The sequence below is a fragment of the Piliocolobus tephrosceles genome, chromosome 7, assembly GCF_002776525.5.
Source record: "Piliocolobus tephrosceles isolate RC106 chromosome 7, ASM277652v3, whole genome shotgun sequence".
Lineage (NCBI taxonomy): Eukaryota > Metazoa > Chordata > Mammalia > Primates > Cercopithecidae > Piliocolobus > Piliocolobus tephrosceles.
In genome coordinates, this window is record NC_045440.1 from 106,295,843 (window position 1) to 106,318,932 (window position 23,090).

At 44.8% G+C, this 23,090-nt stretch overlaps 1 pseudogene; it reads right to left on the reverse strand.

Annotated features, from left to right (window-relative positions):
• Nucleotides 1-12,924: 12,924 nt before the first annotated feature.
• Nucleotides 12,925-14,125, reverse strand: LOC111551543 (annotated as a pseudogene).
• Between the last annotated feature and the right edge of the window lie 8,965 nt (nt 14,126-23,090).

Genomic DNA, 23,090 nt, shown 5'->3' on the forward strand with positions numbered 1-23,090 from the left:
AACAAGACACAGCTGCTTCTCTCAACTCTGTCTGTCAGGAGAGAGACATGGACACCACTATCATCAGATGCTGAAAGTGCCATAATCAATGTCTTCTGGGAAGATGAGGGAGAGGAGAGAAGGTTTCAGAGAGCTGCAGAGGATGTTCATGCTGACCTTTGCAGTGTGAATAGGATTCTGCCTGGCAGGGAAGTGAAGGGAGGACATTCCAGGGAATGGGTGCAGCATATAAGGGGGACAGAAGCATGGACTACATGATTTCTTCAGAGAATGAGAGGGTAAGGAAGGATGCATTCAGTTAGCAGATGGTGGAGAGCCTTGTTTGCTGTGCCAAAAGACTTGAATTAGTCCTGCAAACCACGGAGGCAGTGAAGAGCAGATCTAGTCAGGTGTGAATCCAAATTCCAAAAACTTACTGACTTGGGGGAGCTGCTTAATCATCATCTGTAAAACAGGGGCTATACTCATCCTTCTGGGTGAGTTTTGATAAGCCCTTTATAAGCCGGTATATATAAAATGCTTAGTACGCTGCCTGGCAGACAGTAAGTGTTGACCATTAACTACTCTCTGGTACTATTTCCTTATCTTTTTTGAATCAGACTCCTTTGAGAATGAATGAATCCTCTCCTCATATACAATATTTTGTATATAATTTAAGGAGATTCACATTATCTCCTGAAACTGGAGTCCAAGATAAGAGTCCTGCTGTGTCTTCTCAAAATTTTTTTAACTTTATTTTTTTAGAGCAGATTTAGGTTCACAGCAAAATTAAGAAGATACAGAGATTTACCTTATATTCCTCACCCCTATGCATGTATAACTTCCCTGATGATATCAACATCCCTTACCAGAATGGTACACTTGTTACAATTGATGAACTCACGTTGATGCATCACAATAACCCCAAGTCCATGGTCTACCTTAGGGTTTGTCCTTGGTGGTGTATATTCTATGGGTTTAGACAAATCCATAATGACACATATCCATCATTATAGTATCGTACAGAGTAGTTTCACTGTCCTAAAACTCTGCGCTCTCATCTGAAGTTTTCTTTCTCTTTCTTTCTCTTTCCTTCTTTCTCTTTCTTTCTCTCTTTCTCTCTTTCTCCTTCCTTCCTTCCTTCCTTCCTTCCTTCCTTCCTTCCTTCCTTCCTTCCTTCCTTCCTTCCTCCATCCCTCCCTCCCTCCCTCCCTCCCTCCCTTCTTCTCTTCCTCCCTTCCTCCCTTTCTCTCTTTCTTTCTTTTCTTTCTTCTTTTTGACAGAGTCTTGCTCTGTTGTATAGGCTGGAGTGCAGTGGTGCGATCTTGACTCACTGCAACCTCCACCTCCAGGACTCAAGCAATTCTCCTGCCTCAGCCTCCTGAGTAGCTGGGATTACAGGCACCCACCACCACACCCAGCTAATTTTTGTATTTTTCATAAAGACAAGGTTTCACTATGTTGGCCAGGCTGGTCTTGAACTCCTGACCTCAGGTGATCTGCCTTCATTGGCCTCCCAAAGTGCGGGGATTACAGGGGTAAGCTAATGTATTTGTCTTTATGTGAAGTTTTAAAGCAGGAGAGTGCTAATATCAGGTTTTATTTTTTATTTTTGGGGGAAGAAATACTGGTTATTGGAGAAGGATACCATCTTTGGTTCTCAAATTTTTTTTTTTTTTTTTTTTTTTTTTTTTTTTTTTGAGGTAGAGTTTTGCACTTGTTGCCCAGGCTGGAGTGCAGTGGTGTGATCTCAGCTCACTGCAACCTCCCTGTCCCGGATTCAAGGGATTCTCCTGCCTCAGCCTTCCAGGTAGCTGGGATTACAGGCGCCCGCCACCATGGCCAGCTAATTTTTGTATTTTTAGTAGAGACGGGGTTTCATCATGTTTGCCAGGCTGGTCTTGAACTCCTGACCTCAGGTGATCCACCTGCCTCGGCCTCCCAAAGTGCTGGGATTATAAGTGTAAGCCGCTGCAGCTGGCTGGTTCTCAAATCTGACTGTACATTATAATTACCTGTAGTGATTCTTAGAAACGCTGTTGCACCTAGCTTCACTCTCAGATATTCCGATTCAGTTAATCAGGGTCACGCAGAGCATCGGGCCTTTTTTTTTTTTTTTTTGAGACGGAGCCTCTCTCTGTCGCCCAGGTTAGAGTGCAGTGGTGTGATCTCCACTCACTGCAAGCTCTGCCTCCCGGGTTCACACCATTCTCCTGCCTCAGCCTCCCGAGTAGCTGGGACTACAGGCGCCCGCCACCGCGCCCGGCTAATTTTTGTATTTTTAGTAGAGACAAGGTTTCACCATGTTAGCCAGAATGGTCTCGATCTCCTGACCTCGTGATCCGCCCGTCTCAGCCTCCCAAAGTGCTGAGCCACCGCGCCCGGCCCAGCATCAGGCTTTTTTACATCTTCCAGAGGATTCCAATGTATAGCCAGTTTTAAGAACCATTTGACTGTCTCCAATGTTAGACAGCCAGAGAGAGGAGAAGAGCCGAAGAAGAATGGAAAGAAGAATAGAGGAGAGGAAAGATTCAGAACACTTTGGAGATGTAATCAATCAGACCAAGCAACCAGTTACATGTGGTGAGGGAAAAGGGTGTGAGGTGATCCAAAAGGGGAGGAGGTATTTGTGTTTTGTTTCTTGTTTACTACTTTTTCTTCACTATGTAAAAGGGAGGAGTGGGCAAGGAGAAAATAATTCATTCGACAAACATATACTTAAAATACATGTATTGGCCAGGCACAGTGGCTCACACCTATAATCCCAGCACTTTGGGAGGCCAAGGTGGGCGGATTGCCTGAGGTCAAGAGTTTGGGACCAGCCTGACCAACACGGTGAAACCCTGTCTCTACCAAAAATACAAAAATTAGTCTGGTGTGGTGGTGCATGCCTATAATTCCAGCTACCCAGGAGCTGAGGCAGGAGAATTGCTGGAATCTGGGAGGCAGAGGCTGCAGTGAGCTGAGATCGCGCCACTGCACTCCAGCCTGGGTGACAGAGCAAGACCCCATCTCAAAAAATAAATAAACAAATAAATAAAAGTTATTAAGTGCAAACCGTGGGTTCAGATTTTGTTTTGAGCATCTTTAAAATGCCTGTGGAACATGCAAATGTCACATAGGCACCTGAAAATACCAGAGCAATTGGAAGTCACCAATTCATAACGGGGTGATTGTGAAAGAGTGTGGATGAGATCACCAGGAGAGAGTAGAGAAGAGCCAAGAGGGTGATGAACACAGGGACTCATGGACCACAGACCCTGGGGGGTTGGGGAGGAAAGCCTTTGTGTGGGATGGTGAGGGCGTGAGAGAAGGAAGCAAGAGTTTCCAGAAGGAGTGGGTGGCCAGTGTGTGAAATGCAGCAGAGAGATGGCCAGAGGTGAAGGCCAACAGGAGCAGACCCTTCAATTGATGATTAGGAGAGGGCTGTGGCTTTTGAGACAGTGGCAGGGATGGAAGCCAAATTCTAGTGGTTGCGGATGAAAAAGAAAGTGAGGAAGCACAAGCATTGACATAGGAAGTTTGGGGAAAAAGCAATGAAAGCAGTAGCCCAGGGAAGGAAGGGTGGAGGACAGAGCTTTATTTTAGGCTGGAGTGGCATTATTGTAGTCTGAGGGGAAGGAGCCAGGCTAGAGGAAGCCATCAAAAATACAGAAGAGGGAGGAGACAGGCAGTGGAGCCACAGCTCCGCTGCGGCAGGCAGCCCAGGGCTTACAAACACTGGGTGAGGAATTGCTCTTGGATGGGACTAGGGATGCTTGTTTCTTTGAGGCTAAAGTGAAGAAGTTTCCAGAACGATGCAGGCCTGTCCGAGAAGCCACCCAGGGTCATTTCTGATTCCCGTGACAGCCTCCTGCCTACATTCTCCCACTTCCCCGGACTCAATCTGTTTTGTCCCCACCTTGAATGCTGCCTCCACCCCAGGACTTGAGGCTGGCTGGAGAGTGAGATGGGATAGCTGAGGTTTCCACCTCTTTCACTGTCCCAGAAGAAAAGCATGGGGCCTCTTTCTGTTTTTAGTTAATGGCTAATCACAGTGCATGAAGAATCCAGCTGCAGCTACAAAGATTTGTGGATTCTCAAAAGGTCTTCAGTCATTCTTACTTATTCTTTCTTCTCCTTCTCAGAGGATCCTCTCCTCTGCTCCCTGGCTCTCTTGTATTGACCTTGCTTCCAGTTGTTACACATTGCTGGCCATATTCCTGAAAGTCTTTCTACTCTGAGCATTAGCAACATTCTTCTCCAGTTTGTCCTCCTGTCCACTGTCTCCCCTCCTGTTCCTGACCTCTAGATGTTGAATGCCAGGACTCTGTCCCACGCTCCTTCCCCAGGTACATGCTCTCAGAAGGCCATTGTGTCTAGTCCATCACTTTAAATTTCATCTCTACACTGAGATGTCCTGACCTCCTGCTCCAATACCAGCACTCCCCACTGCGTGACTGGCATTTCCATTTGAATGTCTCACAGGGATCTCAAATTTAACATGCCCAAAACAGTACTCTTGATTTTTTTCCCCCTCAGTCTGTACCTCCTTCTGGTTTTCCACTCTCAGTATATACTGACATTTGTTCCCTCAGTTGCTGAACCAAAAACTCAAGGTCAACCTTGATTCTTCTCCCCTGAAAATGCAATCTATCAGTAAATCCTATCAACTCTACCTCCAAAATGGTTTGAAATCAGTCTACTTCTTGCATCTCCAGTCTGGTCCAATGTTACTTAAAAGCAGGGTTTACAGACCAGCCACATCAGCATCATCAGAGAACTTGTTAGCAATGTAAAATGTTGAGGTCATTTCCATCTAGAATCAGAAACTCTGGGGATGGCACTCTTCAGAGAATTCTGATGCCTGCTCAGGTTTGAGAAGCACTGCTCTTGTTCATGCCTTCATAATCTCCAGTGCAAGCCACTGCAATAGCCTCCAACTGCTCCCCTTACTCACTCACTTACCCACTAGAATCTGCTCTCCCCCTACAGCCAGGGTGATGGTTTTTAAAAACAGTATCAGATTGTATCACACGTACACCCTCTGTCCCCCAGTTTAAGATCTCCCATGGCCTCCCTTGGACATAACACAATCCAAGTTCTCTTTCCTGACCCACAGAGTCCTGAGGTGAGATCTGACCACACCTACCACTCCAGCCTCTGCCAAAACCTCCCTTCCCCCTCCCTCTGCTGCAGCTCAACAGGTTTTCTCCCACAGTGTGCATCAGCTTGTTCCTGACTTGGGACTTCTGCACTGGCTGTTCCCTCTGCCTAAAATGTTCTTCCCTTGAACTTCAGTTGTTGGTTCCCTCATGTCATTTTCTGCTCAGTGTAACTGGCACCCCCTTTAGAGAGGCCTTATACCAATGAACAAATCCAAAGCAGCTCCTTTTTACAGAATATGCAGTTTTAACCTGTATAGCACTTACTATCAATTTTTACAACTTTTCTTATTTATTATCTAATGTAACATTTTTAGTCTTTGTGGGTTTTTTACTTTTTTTGAGATAGCATCTCACTCCATCGCTCAGGCTGAAGTGCAGTGCGATGATCATGCATGATCATGGCTCATAGCAGCCTCAGCTTCTCTGGGCTCAGGTGATCCTCCCACCTTACCCTCCTGAGTAGCTGGGACCACAGGTGTACACTGCCATGCCTGGCTAATTTCTGTAATTTTGGGGTTTTGCCATGTTGCCCAGGCTGGTCTCGAGCTCCTGGCCTCAAGCAATCTGCTCATGTTGGCCTCCTAAAGTGCTGTGATCATGAGCGTTAGCCACCATGCCTGGCCATTAATGTACATTTTATGAGACCCAGTTTATCTTGTTCATTGCTGTTTCCAAGTGCCTGAACAGTGCCTAGTTCCCTAAATATTTGTTGAATGAATGAATGAACTTCTTCCTAACTTGTAGGCCTGAAGTTGCTATTAAGAAATAATTATTCAGTCTGGGCACAGTGGCTCATGCCTGTAATCCTAGCACTTTCAGAGGAGGGTGGATTGCCCGAGTTCAGGAGTTTGAGACCAGCCTGGACAACATGGCAAAACCCCATCTCTAATACAAATACAAAAAAATTAGCCAGGCGTGGTGGAGCGTGCCTGTAATCCCAGCTACTCAGGAGGCTGAGACATGAGAATTGCTTGAACCCAGGAGGCAGAGGTTGCAGTGAGCCGAGATTATGCCATTGCACTCCAGCCTGGGCAACAGAGCGAGACTCTTGTCTCAAAAAAAGAAAGAAAGAAATAATAATTCATGAACCAGTGTTTATTCAAATGGTTACTCACTCCTCTCATGTGGCTGCATTTCTGGAAGCCTCCAGCCAGTATCAGTCTCATCTCAGAGGCCTGGGTCCACATGTTAGTGTAATCCCCTTACAGCACAAGCCATCTCGAAAGGAGGCAGGAACATGAGAAGACATTACCCTGAAAAGATGGCAGAAGTGCAAAAGGACATTAGTGGGCTGCTTTCTCAGAACTTTAGGGAGATAATCAGTGAATGATACCTGAGGGCCTCTATTTTTTTTGTTGCTGAGCAGTAGACAAAGTTGCCTTTTTTTTTTTTTTTTTTTGAGACAGAGTTTTACTCTGTCACCCAAGTTGGAGGGCAGCGGTGCAATCTCAGTTCACTACAACCTCTGCCTCCCAGGTTCAAATAATTCTTCTGCCTCAGCCTCCAGAGTAGCTGGGATTACAGGCACTCGCCACCATGCCTGGCTAATTTTTGTATTTTTAGTAGAGACAAGGTTTCACCATGTTGTCCAGGCTGGTCTTGAATTCCTGGTCTCAAGTGATCCACCCACCTCAGCCTCCCAAAATGCTGGGATTACAGGAGTGAGCCATTGCACCTGGCCAAAGTTGCCTAATTTTTAAGAAAATTGTCTTTATGGTCACAGAAGCCGGGGTTTAAGCCCTGGCTCTGCCACTTATTGCTGTGAAACCTTGGGCAAGTCACTTAAACACAGTAAGTCTCAATGTACTCATTTGTACACCAGGGGTGAGAACAGTACCTACAACACAGGACTGTTGACAGGCTAAATGAGACACCTACAATGTATCTGGCAATGGCAAGCCACTGCCTAAGTGTGAGCTATTATTGTTATTATTTTATAATGAGAGAGAGAGAGAAGGGTGACTAGCACTGAGGGCTCAAAGTAACAAAAAATGTAAAAAAGGCTGGGTGTGGTGGCTAACGTCTATGATCCTAGCCTTTTTTGAGACCATGGAGGCAGGTGAATTGCTTGAGTTCAGAAGTTTGAGACCAGCTGGGTGAGACAGTGAAACCCCATCTCTACAAAAAGCACAAAAATTAGCCAGGCATGGTGGTATGCACCTGTAGTCCCAGCTACTTGGAAGGCTGAGGTGAGGTGAGAGGATGGCTTGGGCGTGGGAGGTGGGTGTTACAGTGAGCCAAGATCATGCCACTACACTCCGGCCTGGGTGATAGAGCCAGACCTTGTCTCAGGACGCGGGGGGTGGGAAAGGCACAGCCATACACAATAATAAGAGAAACACAAGCTAGAAGTGTATCAAAATGTCGTTCTTCATCTTCCAAATTGGCAGAGCCTAGAAGTTGGCTGACACTGTTGGTGGAACACAGCTGGTGGGAGGGTAAATTGGTACGACAACCTCCACGGACAGAACTTTGGCAACCGCTAAGAAAATTACAAATAAACATGCCCTTTGGCCCAGCCAATCCATTTCTAGGAATTTATGCCACAGATATCCTGGCACATATGCAAAGTAATGTAGGTACAGGTTATTTATTTCAGCACTGTTTGCTTAACAAAATATTGGAAGCAACCTAGATGTCCACGAGTAGGGAAGGGTTAAATAAATCATAGTCTATTTATACAATGCAGCAAATAAAATGAAAAACTTCCTCTATATACTGATGTGGAACACTTTCCCTAATTGATTGTTACATGAAAAATGCAAGGTGCAGGATTGTATGTAAGCAGGATATAACAGAAAGCAGGTTTTGGAAAAAATGTATACCTGTATGCACGTGTCTTTTTTTCTTTTTTCTTTTTTTTTTTGAGACAGAGTCTTGCTCTTGTCCCCCAGCCTGGAGTGCAATGGTGCGATCTCAGCTCACTGCAACCTCCACCTCCCGGATACCAGCAATTCTGCCTCAGCCTCCCAAGTAGCTGGGATTATAGGCGCCCGCCACCACGCCCAGCAAAATTTTGTATTTTTAAGTATACAAATACAATATATTTGTATATTTATTGTATAGAGATGGGGTTTCAATACATTGGCCAGGCTGGACTGGAACTCCTGACCTCTGGTGATCTGCCCACCTTGGCCTCCCAAAGTGCTGGGATTACAGGCGTGAGCCACTGCACCTAACCATGTGTCTTTTTGTATAACTAGAAGACCTCTGAAAGGACAGAGTAGAGGAAAATTTTTTATTGCACACTCTTTTGTAGCTCTTGAAATTTGACCATGTGAATGTATTATCTGTTTTTAAAAAAGGTGAAGATTTTAATTTTTTAAAACTTGTGAGTACTAATGCTCAATGCTTCTTACCTGTTAGGTGATGATTGGTTCTAGGAATGGTGGATGGTAAATCTCTCTCAATGACAACTAATGTCAAATACAAAAGCAATGATAACAAAGGTACTAAAGACCCAGACATTCTTTGGGTTCTGTGCTTGATGATGTAATTGTTGGCTTGCAAGGGAGTTGTTCACAAGGAGATAATAACCTGATTATGCCCATGGGAATCTATATCAATCGACAGAGAATGTTCTGTATTTCTCCCAAGTTTTTTAAAACAAATTTTTTTCTTTTTCATTTCTTCCAGCATAAAAATGCATAGTTAACATGCATTTGGAAGAAATTTTTCAAGCCATATGGATTTCACTGTGCTTTTTTTGGAAGAGCGCAAGAGGGAGAGTGGATATACATTTTCTTCACGTTTCCTCTGCCTTCTATTTAGCTAGCAATTTTGTGAGAGAACCGAAGCACGGCTTAGAGGAATCTAAAGTCAGCCTTCCAATGGGCACTGCTTCTCTGTTTTGAGAGTTTCTCTGCATGGCAAGCCCTCCTATACTCCTGCCAAACACTACCAGTCTCCAACTTCCTTACTACACATTGCAAAATTTTATGCAGGTTTTTTTCCCCCTTCCTTCTGATTTGTTTCTAATCCCCTAACTCCCTGCAAGTCTAGTTGTCCTGGGTCCTTCTAAGACTCCATGGAAGTAAACGGGTATTAATATTATTAATTGATTACTTCATTCCATAAACATTTACTAAGTCCCTAGTATGTGTCTGGCACCATGTCAATGCTAGCAACTCAAAAAAGAATAAGAAATCATTTTGAATTTAAGGCACTTACAGTTGTTTTGGAGAGACAGAAATAAGGTACAGCGTGGGAAGTACGTGGGTGCTATGTGAGCACCAGAAAGGGACACCTAACCCAGCTTTGGTGGGAGAGTGGGATAGGAAGGGATTCCTGGGGAAGCAAGGCGTGAGGAAAGGCTTAAAGGATAAGTGGAAGTTAACCAGGGAAGGTGGGGTGAGGGGGATGAGCGGGGTTGGATATTGGAGGTAAGGACTACCTGTGTGAGAGTGAGAAGGAGCCTTCTGTGTGACAGGAGGGGTATGGTTTCAACAAGAGCAAAGGCTTGGAGGTGAGAAAACACCCCAGGGTGTATGTGTTTTCATTCAGTTTAACTAGGACGTGATGTGTGCAGCAGGAAATGGCAGTAAATGAGGGAAGGAGGACGTTATTGAGAACATCAAGTGCAACAGAGGAGCAGAAACACAGGGCAGAAGATACTGACAAGTAATAGGTCATGGGTGACCTGATGAAGTGGTTACTCAGGAGTGGTAGGGCCTGAGACAGGATCTGGTATATTGAGGAGTGAAAGGGAGGTGAGACTGCACTCAGATAATAGTTAACATTTACAAACCTCTTTCTATATGATGAAGCTCTAATGCATCAATTTCTCACAACAACCTGAGAGGTAGACATTATCCACAGCCTTGTTTTACAGATGAGGAAACTGAGGCATAGAAAGGTTAAGCAAATTGCCAAAGGTCGTGCAGGTAGAAGTGGCAGAACTGAGAGCTTAAGGTTCCAGAAACCAAACTCCTGACCAGTAAGAAGTTGGGATTCCAGAAATGCTGTCATTGCTAGAGAGTGACTCAAGGCTACTGGAAATTGTAGTAGCACATTTATAGACACAAAGAACGGTGCCTGGAGACATGCAGGAAGTGATGTCTGACAGAGCAAGGTCCAGGAAGATAAGGCTGAGCCCTGGATTTGACAATAAGAGAGTCACTGGTGACCTCTCAGAAAGCAGTTTCAGCAGCATTTGGGGAGGAAGCCAGATGAACTAGAATTAGGAGAAAAAGGCCTTAAGAGCCACCATTCAGGCACAGGGGGTGGCAATGCCTGAGGGTAGGATGGAGACAGCCCCATCCAGAGACAGCAGAAAGGGAGTGCGTTAGTCAGGGTTCCCCAGAAAAAATATAGGGGAGAGAGAGAGAGAGAGAGAGTGCGTGTGTGTGTGTGTGTGTGTGTGTGTGTGTTTATGGAGAGAGGGAGAGACACAGAGAGAGATTTATTGTAAGGAATTGGCTCAAGTGGTTATAGAGGCTGACAAGCTCTAAGGTCGCAGTTGGCAAGCTGGAGAGCCGGGAGAACTGACGATGTAGCTCCAGTCTCAATGTTAGCAGGCTTGAACCCTAAGAAGAGTTGATGTTTCAGAATGAGTTCAAAGGCAGGAAAAAATCCAGCATCCTAGCTGGAAGACAGTTACGCAGGAGGAGTTCCCATTTACTTGCCGTAGGGAGTTCCATGTAGGCCTTCGATTGATTAGATGAGGCCAACCCACATTAGGGAGGACAATTGGCTGTACTCGGTCTACCAATTCCAAGACTATTTTCTTTTTTTCCCCTTTTTTTCCTCTGCATTTTTGCTTTGCTTTATCAAATGTTGATTTCATCCAGAAACATACAAACACACCCAGAATGATGTTTGATCAAATATCTGGTCGCCCTATGGCCCAGTTAAGTTTGTATCCAAAATGAATCATCACAGGGAGATAAGGCCAAGTATGACTGCAGATAAGTCTGTCTTGGAAAACAGAAAGTTCAGAAGAGGACAGACTTTTGCCCTCTCCTAATAATATATATGCATCAAACTGGAAACGTTCTTTTTTTTCTTTCTTTTCCTTCCTTCTTTCCTCCCTCCCTCCCTCCCTCCCTTCTTTTTGACAGGGTCTCATTCTGTTGCCCAGGCTGGAGTGCAATGGCATGATCTCGGCTCACTGCCAACTCCACCTCCCGGGTTCAAGCGATTCTCCTGCCTCAGCCTCCTGAGTAGCTGGGATTACAGGTGTGCACCACCACACCCAGTTAATTTTTGTATTTTTAGTAGAGACAGGGTTTCACCACGTTGGCCAAGCTGGTCTTGAACTTCTGACCTCAAGTGATCCACCCGTCTCAGCCTCCCAAAGAGCTGGGATTACAAGCATGAGCCACTGCACCCAGCCTAGAAACAATTTCTTAAACCAACTTCAGCTGGATCCCTGAGGTCAGGGTGACGTTTTCCATTTCTCAGATGTCTTTGAAAGAGTGGAAGCTGAGCTTTCAATAGTAAATTATTATTTATAACTTCTATTATTATCCAAAAATGCCAGTTTTGTGATTGGCATTTAAAAACACTGAGTTATGTTCTGATGATGACAGACTCTTGCTAACCATATGGTTACCTTGTATCAGTTACCGAGATACACATGTTCAGCCTGCTAAATGTCCAGGCCCTTGAACCTTTACACAGACAGTGCATGAGTGAGGCTGGGCAGTTCAGTGACCTGGGCAGTTCAGAAGTCTGTCGCTCAGCCAGGAAACTTCACAGCCAGAATTTAAACCCACATCTGTTAGACTCTAAAACCAATGGCCTCAGCACTGTGCAAGTGCACTGGTAATCCCGTATGTCCACCAAATTTCATTCTAAACTATCTTGAAGGAGAAATGTTACTTCGAGACAGGGTCTCGCTCTGTTCCCCAGGCTAGAGTACAGTGGCAGGATCTTGGCTAACTGCAACCTCCGCCTTCAGGACTCAAGCAATACTCCCACCTCAGCCTCTCAAGTAGCTGGGACTACAGGTGCACACCACCATGCCTAATTTTTTTTTTTTTTTTTTTTTGAGACAGAGTCTCACTCTGTCGCCCAGGCTGAAGTTCAGTGGCACGATCTTGGCTCACTGCAACCTCTGCCTCCCAGGTTCAAGCAATTCTCCTGCCTAAGCCTCCCAAGTAGCTGGAATTACAGGAATACATCACCATGTCCAGCTAATTTTTTTTGCATTTTTAGTAGAGATGGAGTTTTCATCATATTGGCCAGGCTGATCTCGAACTCCTAGTCTTGTGATCTGCCCGCCTCGGCCTCCCAAAGTGCTGGGATTACAGGCGTGAGCCACCGTGCCCGGCCCCTGACTAATTTTTTTATTTTTATTTTTGTAGAAACAAGGTCTCACTGTATTGCCCAGGATGAGAAATTTTTTTTTTTTTTGAGACAGAGTCTTACTCTGTCACCCAGGCTGGAGTGCAGTGGCGCGATCTCGGCCCACTGCAACCTCTGCCTCCCAGGTTCAAGCAATTCTCCTGCCTCAGCCTCCTGAGTAGTTGAGACTACAGGCGCCTGCCGCCACGCCCAGCTAATTTTTTTTTTTTTTTTTTTTTGGATTTTTAGAAGAGACAGGATTTCACCATGTTAGCCAGGGTGGAGAAATTTTAAATGAAGGGTTTGCAAGGCTCTCCAAGGAAACAGACAGGCATTATTTATTATTTCACAAAGCTTTTGCTTCAAAATACATACAACATCTTATTTTTTAAATTTAGGAATTTTTTATTAAACAAAATTCAAATTTGGGGGTGTTGTTTTTGTTTTTATTTTTTGCTGTCAATAAGTTTATTGTGTTTATCTGAAAAATCCTCACAGAAAGTTGTTTGATTTAGCTCTCAGCAGTCCACTCCTGAGCTCTGAGGAAGCTTGCCTTCTTTTGAGCTACCCAATCTTTCTTCCAAGCAAGGGACATTTTGGGATGGTTCCACCTCTTCTTTTTTATTGAGACGGAGTTTAGCTTTTGTTCCCAGGCTGGAGTGCAATGGCATGGTCTTGGCTCACTGCAACCTCCACCTCCCAGGTTCAAGCAACTCTCCTGCCTCAGCCTCCCAACTAGCTGGAATTACAGGCGCCTGACACCATGCTTGGCTAATTTTTAATTTTTTTTAGTAGAGATGGGGTTTCAGAATGTTGGCCAGGCTGGTCTCGAACTCGTGACCTCAGGTGATCCACCCACCTCAGCTCCCCAAAGTGCTGGGATTACAGGTGTGAGCCACCGCACCTAGCCACACCTCTTCTTTTTAACTTCTTTCTTGGGGTTCTTCTCATAGACTGGATTATTTCATATAGCAGTATGACCTTTCTTATACATCTCCTCTATCATGTCTGAAGTTACACTGTTCTTTATGTATTGAGAGAACTGTTTCTTGTAAGCATCTTCATCTTTCTCCATTAAGTAGCACATGTACTGCAACATTCTGGCCCGTGATGTACTTCCCGTGTATTTCTGCACTGAATTCCTTGCTTTCAGAATCATAACCAGGGAATCATTTGGTACTGTGAGGGACAGACAAGCCTCCATCCACAGCTCCCTTCAGGGTGCCAAAAACTTTATTGCCAGTGGTAGTTCTGGCAAGGCCTGCATCTAAATAGCAGGTAAAGGCGCGTGGCTGACCATCAATGCTTTCCACATTGTATTCATCTTTAGTCACCTCCACTTGGCCTTCATAGATCTTGTCCATGCCAAACCTATTGAGAAGCCTGCAGGCCAACAGCAGGCTAGTACAATATGCTGCAGCATCATTTGTCAGGCCAACCTTCACACCATATTTTGGCAGTTCATGTGCATATGCTGCAGACTGTCACATCCCCTTCTATACAGGCATAAGTAATCTGACAAATGATATCTCTGTTACACAAACTATCATCCTGTATTTGGGTGTGTTGTATTTATTTTTATTCTGTATCACCAAGCGTTTCTGAGCATAGTAATCAGTTTTACCCTCTCGTAGTCTTCTAAATTTCACTTGATGTCTCTTAAAGTAGGCCTTATTCTTAACCACTTTAACAACAAACCCCATCCTGTGGAACAGAGACCCGCATCCGCTGCTCAACAGAGACCTGAAGGCCCAGCAGTGTTGGGAGTGGAAAAGGCACAAAATTCAAATGTTTATTTCAGATAAATTTAAAGAGGGAAAGAAATATCCGCCAAAATGTTACCTCCTGGAATTAACTGTCACACTTCTCTGTTTCCCCTGAGACTGTCTATGGGCATGTACAGTATATATGTGTGTATATGTTTGTGCAGATGTATTTCTTTACATAAAGAGCATCATTGTGTACCTATGCACACATAAAAATATAATTTTAACACCATTTTGATGACTGCCTGAAATACTTTTATAACAGACTTGTCTGTGCCACAAGTTCTTGGGAAAACAAATAATCATAAGAATAATATCAATTGATATAAGAATATTTGTCAGTTTATTTAATAAATGCTAGGAAGAAGTCTGTTAAATTTTTTTTGTAATTTGTATTGGAGTGCCTTAACTGTTTAATATAGACTGGAGGGTGGTAGAGCATACAGGTGAAGTGTACAGGCTGAGGCTTAAATCTCAGCTCCCAGTTCCCCATTTGCTGTGTGACCTTGAGCAAGTCGCTTATCTTCTCTGTGCCTTGGTTTCCTAATCTATATAAAGGGGAATAATAGAACTTAAATGAGTTAGTCCATGTAAAGTGCTTTAGATCAGTGCCTGGCTCCTGGTAACACTTAGTTTGTGTTACAAGATATATTTGTCTGTACTCTATAAACATTCAAGTTGCTGAGTTACTTAGTCCAAGAAAACTCCAAGCCAGTCTGACACAGCTGAAGCGGTTGTAGGGGAATGTTTCGGGCTGATTCCTGGGGTGGGAACTTGGAGTCTGTATTTTTACAGAACTCTTCAGGTAAGTGAGTCTTAAGGTCAGCCGGGTTTATGAACCACTGGGTGAGAACACTGGGCACAGTTGGACAGCAGTTGGTGGTGGGCGAGACTGGAAAGATCCAGAACAGTGAGTTTGAGGTGGCCCACCCAGACACAGTGGCCCTTTGTAAGCAGCAAAGCGGGGTGATATGATATTTAAAACTGGAACTTTGTCAGCTGAGAATCAGTTGAGATAAAGAAGGCCAAAGCAACGAAAAGGTAGAAAAAACCCACAGATAGAGTAGGTTTCTCTCTGAAGTTACTCAGTATTTTGTGCGGGAATATTTTTCCTTCTTTTTGTTCCATTTGGTTTTGTGTATCTTATTTTTAAAAGCATGCAGAGATACATTTTTTCCTTCTTGTGATAACAGCTAATATTTACTTAGTGTGTGTCACGGCTGTGCTAGCAGTTTTTAAGCTTTCTTCATGTAATCTTCCAGACAGCTGTATGAGGCATGTACTATTGTTCCCACTTTAAAAGGAAAAAACTAAAATTTGGAGATGTTAAATAACTGCAAAAGGCCCATATCCATTTTTCCTTTCTTCTTTTGTAATGGAATTCCAGCTTTATTTGCAGTGTACACATCCAGTGAAAATACATTTTCCAGTAGCCCTGGCAGCTATGTGTGGCCATGCGACTAAGTTGTAGCCAAAGAGATGCAAATAAAAGAACTATCCAGGGCCCCGTGGGAAGGTTTCTTACAGGGTATTGATGTGGCTGTGAGGTATGTCCTTATTTACCCTTCTCCCATCCTGCTTTCTGGTGCTTACAATGCATATGTGAGCTTTGGCAGCCATCTTGAAGTTTGAGGATATAAAGCATGTATTCAGTGGTGGTGGAGGGGTGGAGGAAGACGGCGCTTCCGCCCCCAGTGACCAAGGAGCTGCTATACCAGCCCTGGGCTGCCTAGCTCTGACTTCTTTTATTTGAAAGATATATAAACTTTATTTATTTATTTATTTTTTTGAGACAGAGTTTCACTTTTTTGCCCAGGGTGGAGTGCAATGGCTTGATCTTGGCTCACTGCAACCTCCGCCTCCTGGGTTCAAGCGATTCTCCTGCCTCAGCCTCCCAAGTAGCTGGGATTACAGGCACTTGCCACCACGCCCTGCTAATTTTATATTTTTAATAGAGATGGGGTTTCACCATGTTGACCAGGCTGGTCTCTAACTCCTGACCTCAGGTGATCTGCCCGCCTCTGCCTCCAAAGTGCTGGGATTACAGGCGTGAGCCACCGCATCTGGCCCCTGAAAGATATATAAACTTTTATCTTGTTGAAGTTGCTCTTATCAACATACAAATATGATCCAAACCATAATACTGGCTTATGCTTATATTACGTATACTTTATCAAAGGTAACTATATGCTAGACACTTTTCTTGTGGTTTCTATATACTGACTCATTCAGTCCTCATAACAGCCCTATGTGTACATGTGGTTATTATTCCCATTTTGCAAATGGGAAATTGAAGCAAAGAGAGGTTATGTGGCTTGCCCAAGGTCACACAGCTAGCAGTGGCAGAGCCAACAACACACAGCTAATAAGACTTCAGGCCAGGTGCAGTGTGCTCACGCCTGTAATCCCAGCTTTTTGGGAGGCCAAGGCAGGCAGATCACCTGAGGTCAGGAGTTCGAGACCAGCCTAGCCAACACAGCGAAACCCTGTCTCTACCAAAAATTAAACAAAGTAGCCAGGCGTGGTGGTACATGCCTGTAATCCCAGCTACTCAGAAGGCTGAGGCAGGAGAATCGCTTGAATCTGGGAGGTGGAGGTTGCAGTGAGCCAAGATCACCCCACTCCACTCCAGCCTGGACTCGATCTCAAAAAAGCTCGAACTACAAAAAGCCAAAAAAATTTAAAAAATTAAACTCATACTCAGTATGAATGTGGTATGCTTTGTGGCTTTCCTTACCTAAACCTTACCTTCTGCTTTAATTTATAAAATGGAGGACTGCTAGCTGGTGGCCATGAGAAGGAAACCATAGTCTCTCCCGAAGATTAAAACAGCCTCATTAGGGTCCACCTTAAAGCCCTAACTCCTTAGTGAAACCTCCAAAAGAAATGTCATGGATGCGTGCTAAAGTTAATTATTTTAAAAAGCATCTATTTAAAAAATGGAATCTAATTTGCCATTGTTTTCATTATAAAATGGTTTTGCTTTTCTTTTATCAAGTAGGACTATTTAATAAACAGAATTGAGCCATCTAGCTGTCTGTTCATTCAACAAACAGTAAGCACCTGCCTAGAGCCAGCCACTCTTCCAGGTGCTGGGACGCAGCAGCAATGAATAGACATCACAGACTTGACATTCCAGGCAGGGGAGGCAGCTAATTAACAAATCAATACACAGGAAAAGAAAAACAAATCAACACAGCAAACAAGTGCTACAAAGAGAAGAGGAATGTGCTAGAGGCTTCCTTAGGAAGGTTTCACTGAGGAGAGGGTATCTGAGCGATGCTTGGAAGCAAGAAGGATCTTCCAGAACGAGGGAACAGTGATTCCCGGGGGTCAGAGTGAGCATGGGATGCTCAAGGGACAGACAGAAACCCCATGTGACAGAAACACGAGCATGGAAGATTGGCCTGAGATGAGGTCAGAAAGTTAGGTGGTGACAGATCATACCAGACATCAAGGCCAGTTCTGGGACTTTTACTCTAAGTGAGAGGGGAAGCTATTGGATTGTTTTAGACAACATACTGGATCATCATCACCCTGGGTATTGAAAAGCCCTTCTTATTTTTGGGAATCACAAAACTTACGGCACATCAGGCATCAGTTCCATTATTGAAGCCACAACTTAGAATTGAATAGAAAAGATGGTTTCTCTCCCCTTCCCCTGGCACTTACAATGTCAATCAGATGCTCCTACGTGGGACTTTGAATCGTGAGATCACCTTCCAAGACATAAGGTCAGTTAGAAATTAATAGGGTGGCTGTGGTGGGGTCAGGAGCGCCCAGGAATGAGTATGCTGTGGCAGCAGAGTCCAGCGTAAGGCAACCAATGTCCACTGACACCTGACTGCCCATATGTCTCCTGCAGTATGGTATCAGTGGCATAGCAAGCCGTCCTGGGAGCTTTGCTGTGACAGCCTTACTTGGTACCTTGTTCTCCAGTCTTCCTCTTGATTCTCTGAGCTCCCTAGTCGCTTTCAATAAATCCCTTCTCCGTTTAAACATTAGCCAGAAGTTGTTGTTTGAAACCCAGCACCTTGACTAGTATAGCTGGGGAGTGAGCCACATTTTCAAAAGATAACTGGTCAATGGAAAATTGATTTCAAAAGTCTGCTAAATGGAAAATGGATTAAAAGAGTTATCAGCCATTGGCCAGTCAGAAACAGAAAACACTGTAGGTATTTCAGTAAATACAAAGAATTGGTTTCACAGGCATTAGAAGGCTGAAAGAGTAAAAGAAAAAAGGAAGAGGCTAGGTAACCTAGGGATTAATAACTGCAGGAAGCAGCTCTTTCTCCCAAGACTGAGGAACAGGAGGGAACAGGTGGAGTTGCCTGGACTGAGGAGCTTGGAGGAGGGGCCCCACGGGGCTGGTGCTTGGATTTCTGAGGGCAGCTCTGCCTGGCTCAGATCTCTAATGAGGGGGTTGCCGTCTGGCTGGTGCTTCCACCAAAGGGGCATGGCTCTGCAGGTACTCAGACCTCCCTGGAGTGCAGCCCAGCAGGTGAGGGGTGTGGCATGGCTGCTGCTGACACCTGGGGGTTGAGGGGAGGCACAGCAAGGTTGGTACTGAGAATACTCAGAAGCTGGAGCTGGGGCCAGTTATGTGCTGCTACTGAAGTAAAATTAAAAACAGGAAATGGAAAACAAAGTAGAAGTCCCTTCTTTCCTTCTGCTTTCTGATCTCCTTCTAATGCCTCACATTGGAAAACCAAACAGGAAGCCAGCTCCTGAGAGGTGGAGAGATTTAGTTTGCATCATCCCAACTCCAGAGTTACAGAGAAGAGCAAAGAAGAATATCTTGAAGATCACAGATAAATCACTAGCACAGACAGCATCATGTCCAGTTAGGAGACCATGACAGTAGCCCGTGAGAGAGAAGATGATGGCCCAGACATTTGGTCAAGCATTCCGGGGGTGTATGTGAGGGTGTTTTGAGTGGAAATTAACTTTTCTTGTTTGTTTGTTTGTTTGTTTGTTTGTTTTGAGACAAGGTCTGGCTCTGTTGTCCAGACTGGAGTGCAGTGGTGTGATCTTGGCTCATTGCAACCTCCGCCTGCTGGGTTCAAGTTATCCTCCTGCCTCCGCCTCCCGAGTAGCTGGGATTACAGGTGCACATCACCACACCTGGCTAATTTTTGTATTTTTGTAGAGACGGGGTTTCACCATGTTGACCAGGCTGGAGTTGAACTCCTGAGTTCAAGCGATCCGCCTGACTCAGGCCTCCTGAAGTGCTGGGAATTCAGGAGTGAGCTACGACGCCCGGCCTGAGATGCACATTTGAATTGGTAGGTGGAGTAAAGCAGACTCCCCCTCACCGATACAAATGGATGTTATCCAATCAGCTAAAGGTCTGAATAGAACAAAAAGGCTGACCCTCCCACTAGCAAGAGAAAACTCCTCCTGCCTGTCTTCAGGATGGGACATTGGTTTTTTTTCTTGTTTTCAGACTGGAACTGCGTCTCCAGCCTGCCAGCTTTCAGACTCAAACCACACTTTTGGCTCTCCTGGGTCTCCAGCTTGCTGACTACAGATTTGGGGACTCATCAACCTTCATAATCATGTGGGCCAACTCCTTATAACAAATAAATAAATATAGATGTAGATATGAACATAGATCCTATTGATTTTGATTCTCTGGAGAATCCTGACTAATACAAGTGCCTTGTGAGATGGGCAGGGCAGGTTTATCTCCAGAAAGAAACAAATATGGCAGCTTGGAAGCCTCCATAAGAGGACAAAAATGTAAATGTAGGACTTCACTCATTCCTTTGCATCATCTGTTTAAGCCACATTTTCCTCTGTTTATGTGACTCTAAATAATGACAGGATTTCCCATGCTCTTTTTTCTGCTTCTTTCCACAACAGCATCTACCCACTCACCGGGTAAGACCTTGAAATGCCCTTACTTTTCTCCCCGATCTAAGTTGTTGCCAGACTTCCAAAATAGCTCTTTAATCTGTTCTTTTCCATATTTCCCCACAATTTGGGCCTTCCTCTTTTCTTCCGTGGAGTACACTCGTAGTGCGTGATTACACATTTGTGGGACTGTTCATTATGTTGGTCTCCCACACCAGGCTTGAGATTCCATAACCTCACTATTGTGACTCCAGCTCTTGTCACACACAGAGGTCTCAAAAAGTCTGTTGATGAATTAACCAGCCTGCCTATCTCTAGTCTGTTACTCTCTCTAATCATACTGCCCAAGAGTGACTTTTAATATGCAAATCTGAACTTTCCACTTCTGTGCCTGAGAGCTCCCTTCAGTCTAGCAGAGGTGGTGAGCTGGAGGCCCTTGACTGCAACTAAAGGTGTTTTGTTTAGCCCCCTTAGTGGTTTTTGGAATAATTGCCAACTTAAAAAATCTGGGTCTGTCTTACAAATATCGGGAATTCCAGCTTTTCTTGACAATTTCGAAGATTTGCTAACCCTGGGTCTGCACCCCTCCATGGCAACAACTAGCAGAAGCTGGGGGATGGTTACTTCCTTTGGTTGGGAATAGACTCAGTTTGACAGATTTACCTTGATCCCAGCAGGGCCTTCTTCGTTGCCTTACTTATCCTTTAGGCCTCGGTCTCCAGGGTCATGGAAATCAAGTTTACGTGTCTGATGATGGCTGCTAGGGCCTTCATGATCTCATCCTGCCTACAGTACCTCCTGGGCTCTAGATCCATGTAGATTATTTACAGGGGACAGTGTTTCTTCTCACCTCTGTGCTTTGGTCCTGAAAAGTCTAGGATGCCCTTCTGATGAATGGCCACATCTCATCATCCCCCTGGGGACTCCTCTTAAGCCTGCAGGACTTAGCTTGGTTCATATCCTCTGGGAAGATTTCCTCCTTGGCAGTAGTCATGCCTCCTTTTTCTTTCTTTCTTTTTTTTTTTTTTTGAGAAGGGGTTTCACTGTGTTACTCAGGCTGGAGTGCAGTGGCACAATCACAGCTTATTGCAGCCTCCAACTCCTGGGCTCAAGCAATCCTCCCACCTCAGCTTCCTGAGTAGCTGGGACCATAGGTGTGCACCATTATACCTGGCTAATTTTTTAAAAATATTTTTTAGAGACACAGTCTTGCTATGTTGCCTAGTCTGATCTTAAAGTCCTAGCCTCAAGCAATTCACCTCCTTCAGCCTCACAAATTGCTAGGATTATAGGCATGAACCACCGTGCCCAGCCATTCCTCTTCCTAATGTACTATTCACTTAGTTTTGGAATTACTTGTAACCATATGACCCCCTTCACCAGATTAAAGTACCAATAAAATCACATTCCTTTTGAGTGTTAAATAAATTGTTAACAGCCTCCCTTCACCAATTTGTGGAAACTCTAGTGGGTCACATGAGAGAAATAGAACTGGAAATTCTCACCAGTTTCCAGTAGGCCCATATTTTCCATTGTGGTTGATTCTGTTACTACTCTACAGTGCTGGTATTAAAAGTTGGTTTTGGGCCAGGCGTGGTGGCTCATGCCTGTAATCCCAGCACTTTGGGGGAGGCTGAGGTGGGCGGATCATGAGGTCAGGAGATCGAGACCATCCTGGTTAACACGGTGAAACCCCGTGTCTACTAAATATACCAAAAAAAAAAAAATTAGCCGGGCGTGGTGGCGGGCCCTGTTGTCCCAGCTACTCGGGAGGTTGAGGCAGGAGAATAGCGTGAACCTGGGAGGCGGAGCTTGCAGTGTGCCAAGATTGCGCGACTGCACTCCAGCCTGGGCGACAGAGTGAGATTCCATCTCAAAAAAAAAAAAAAAAAAAAAAGTTGGTTTTGTAGTCCAGTATGTGCTTGGCTGCTGCTGAGATGGAAGTCGTGCAAGTTAATATTCCTCACTGGTCAAGAGGTCCTTGGAGGGAAGGTGATCCCATTGTTGTCTTGTTAGAAATCTTTACCTCTTTGGCTTTTTAACTTACAATCTTATGATCATTCTTTTCCCCAAAGCCCGCTTTCACACCAGGGCAACTGGGACATGAGTCCCAGGGATGTCCCCTTTGCTTCTAGTGAGTTCCTCTCTGGAGCTTTTTTCTCTTTTCTCACCAGGAGACCTCAGCTGGGACTGCCCCATTTATCAGAGGAGTTATATAAACCTCAAAAGGGAGAGGGTTCCAGGTCTCCATTCCTCCCCTCCCAGGAAGCTTCTGGTCCTGTACGCAGAATTATCCACATTCTCCCCAACAGACCAGCTCTGTACACTGGGACAACTGAGAGGGCCAGGTTATCTCACACTACAAATACTCTGTTCCCTCTTTATCCAGGGCAAAGGGTGTCTTCTTCCCTGTATTTATACAATGTAGAGAGGCCATCCTGGTGATTCTTCTCCAAAGATTTCTTCCAAGGTAACTACTGTTTTCTATTTGGAAAGTAGGCTCTGGCAACCTGTGAATATGACAGCTTTTCCTAATAATAATTTTCTAAGCTACATCTTGTCTTAGATGGGGTTCCCTGTAAAATGGACTCAGAGATGGAGATTTATATGCAGACAGTTTTTTTTGGCGCGTGTTCTCAGGAACAACACCTATAAGGGAGTGAGAGAAGCAGAACTGGGTAAAGGAAGAGTTGAACTGTGGTGCAATTGCAGCAGAGGCCTCAGCTGACTGGGTAACCTTTCAGTGTTTACTCCAGTTGAGACAAGGAGACTGGCCTTGGTACTCCCTCAATGGCCAGTCATTGGCCAGTCAGTCATTGGATGCAGACTGCCCCCATCCCAGGAAGGGGCATTAACCTTGGGGAAGACAGCTCCCTTCAGCCAAGGGCAATTCCTGGGGATGGACTCATCTGTGAGTCTTTTTTTTTTTTTTTGAGACGGAGTCTGGCTCTGTCGCCCAGGCTGGAATGCAGTGGCCGGATCTCAGCTCACTGCAAGCTCCGCCTCCCGGGTTTACGCCATTCTCCTGCCTCAGCCTCCCAAGTAGCTGGGACTA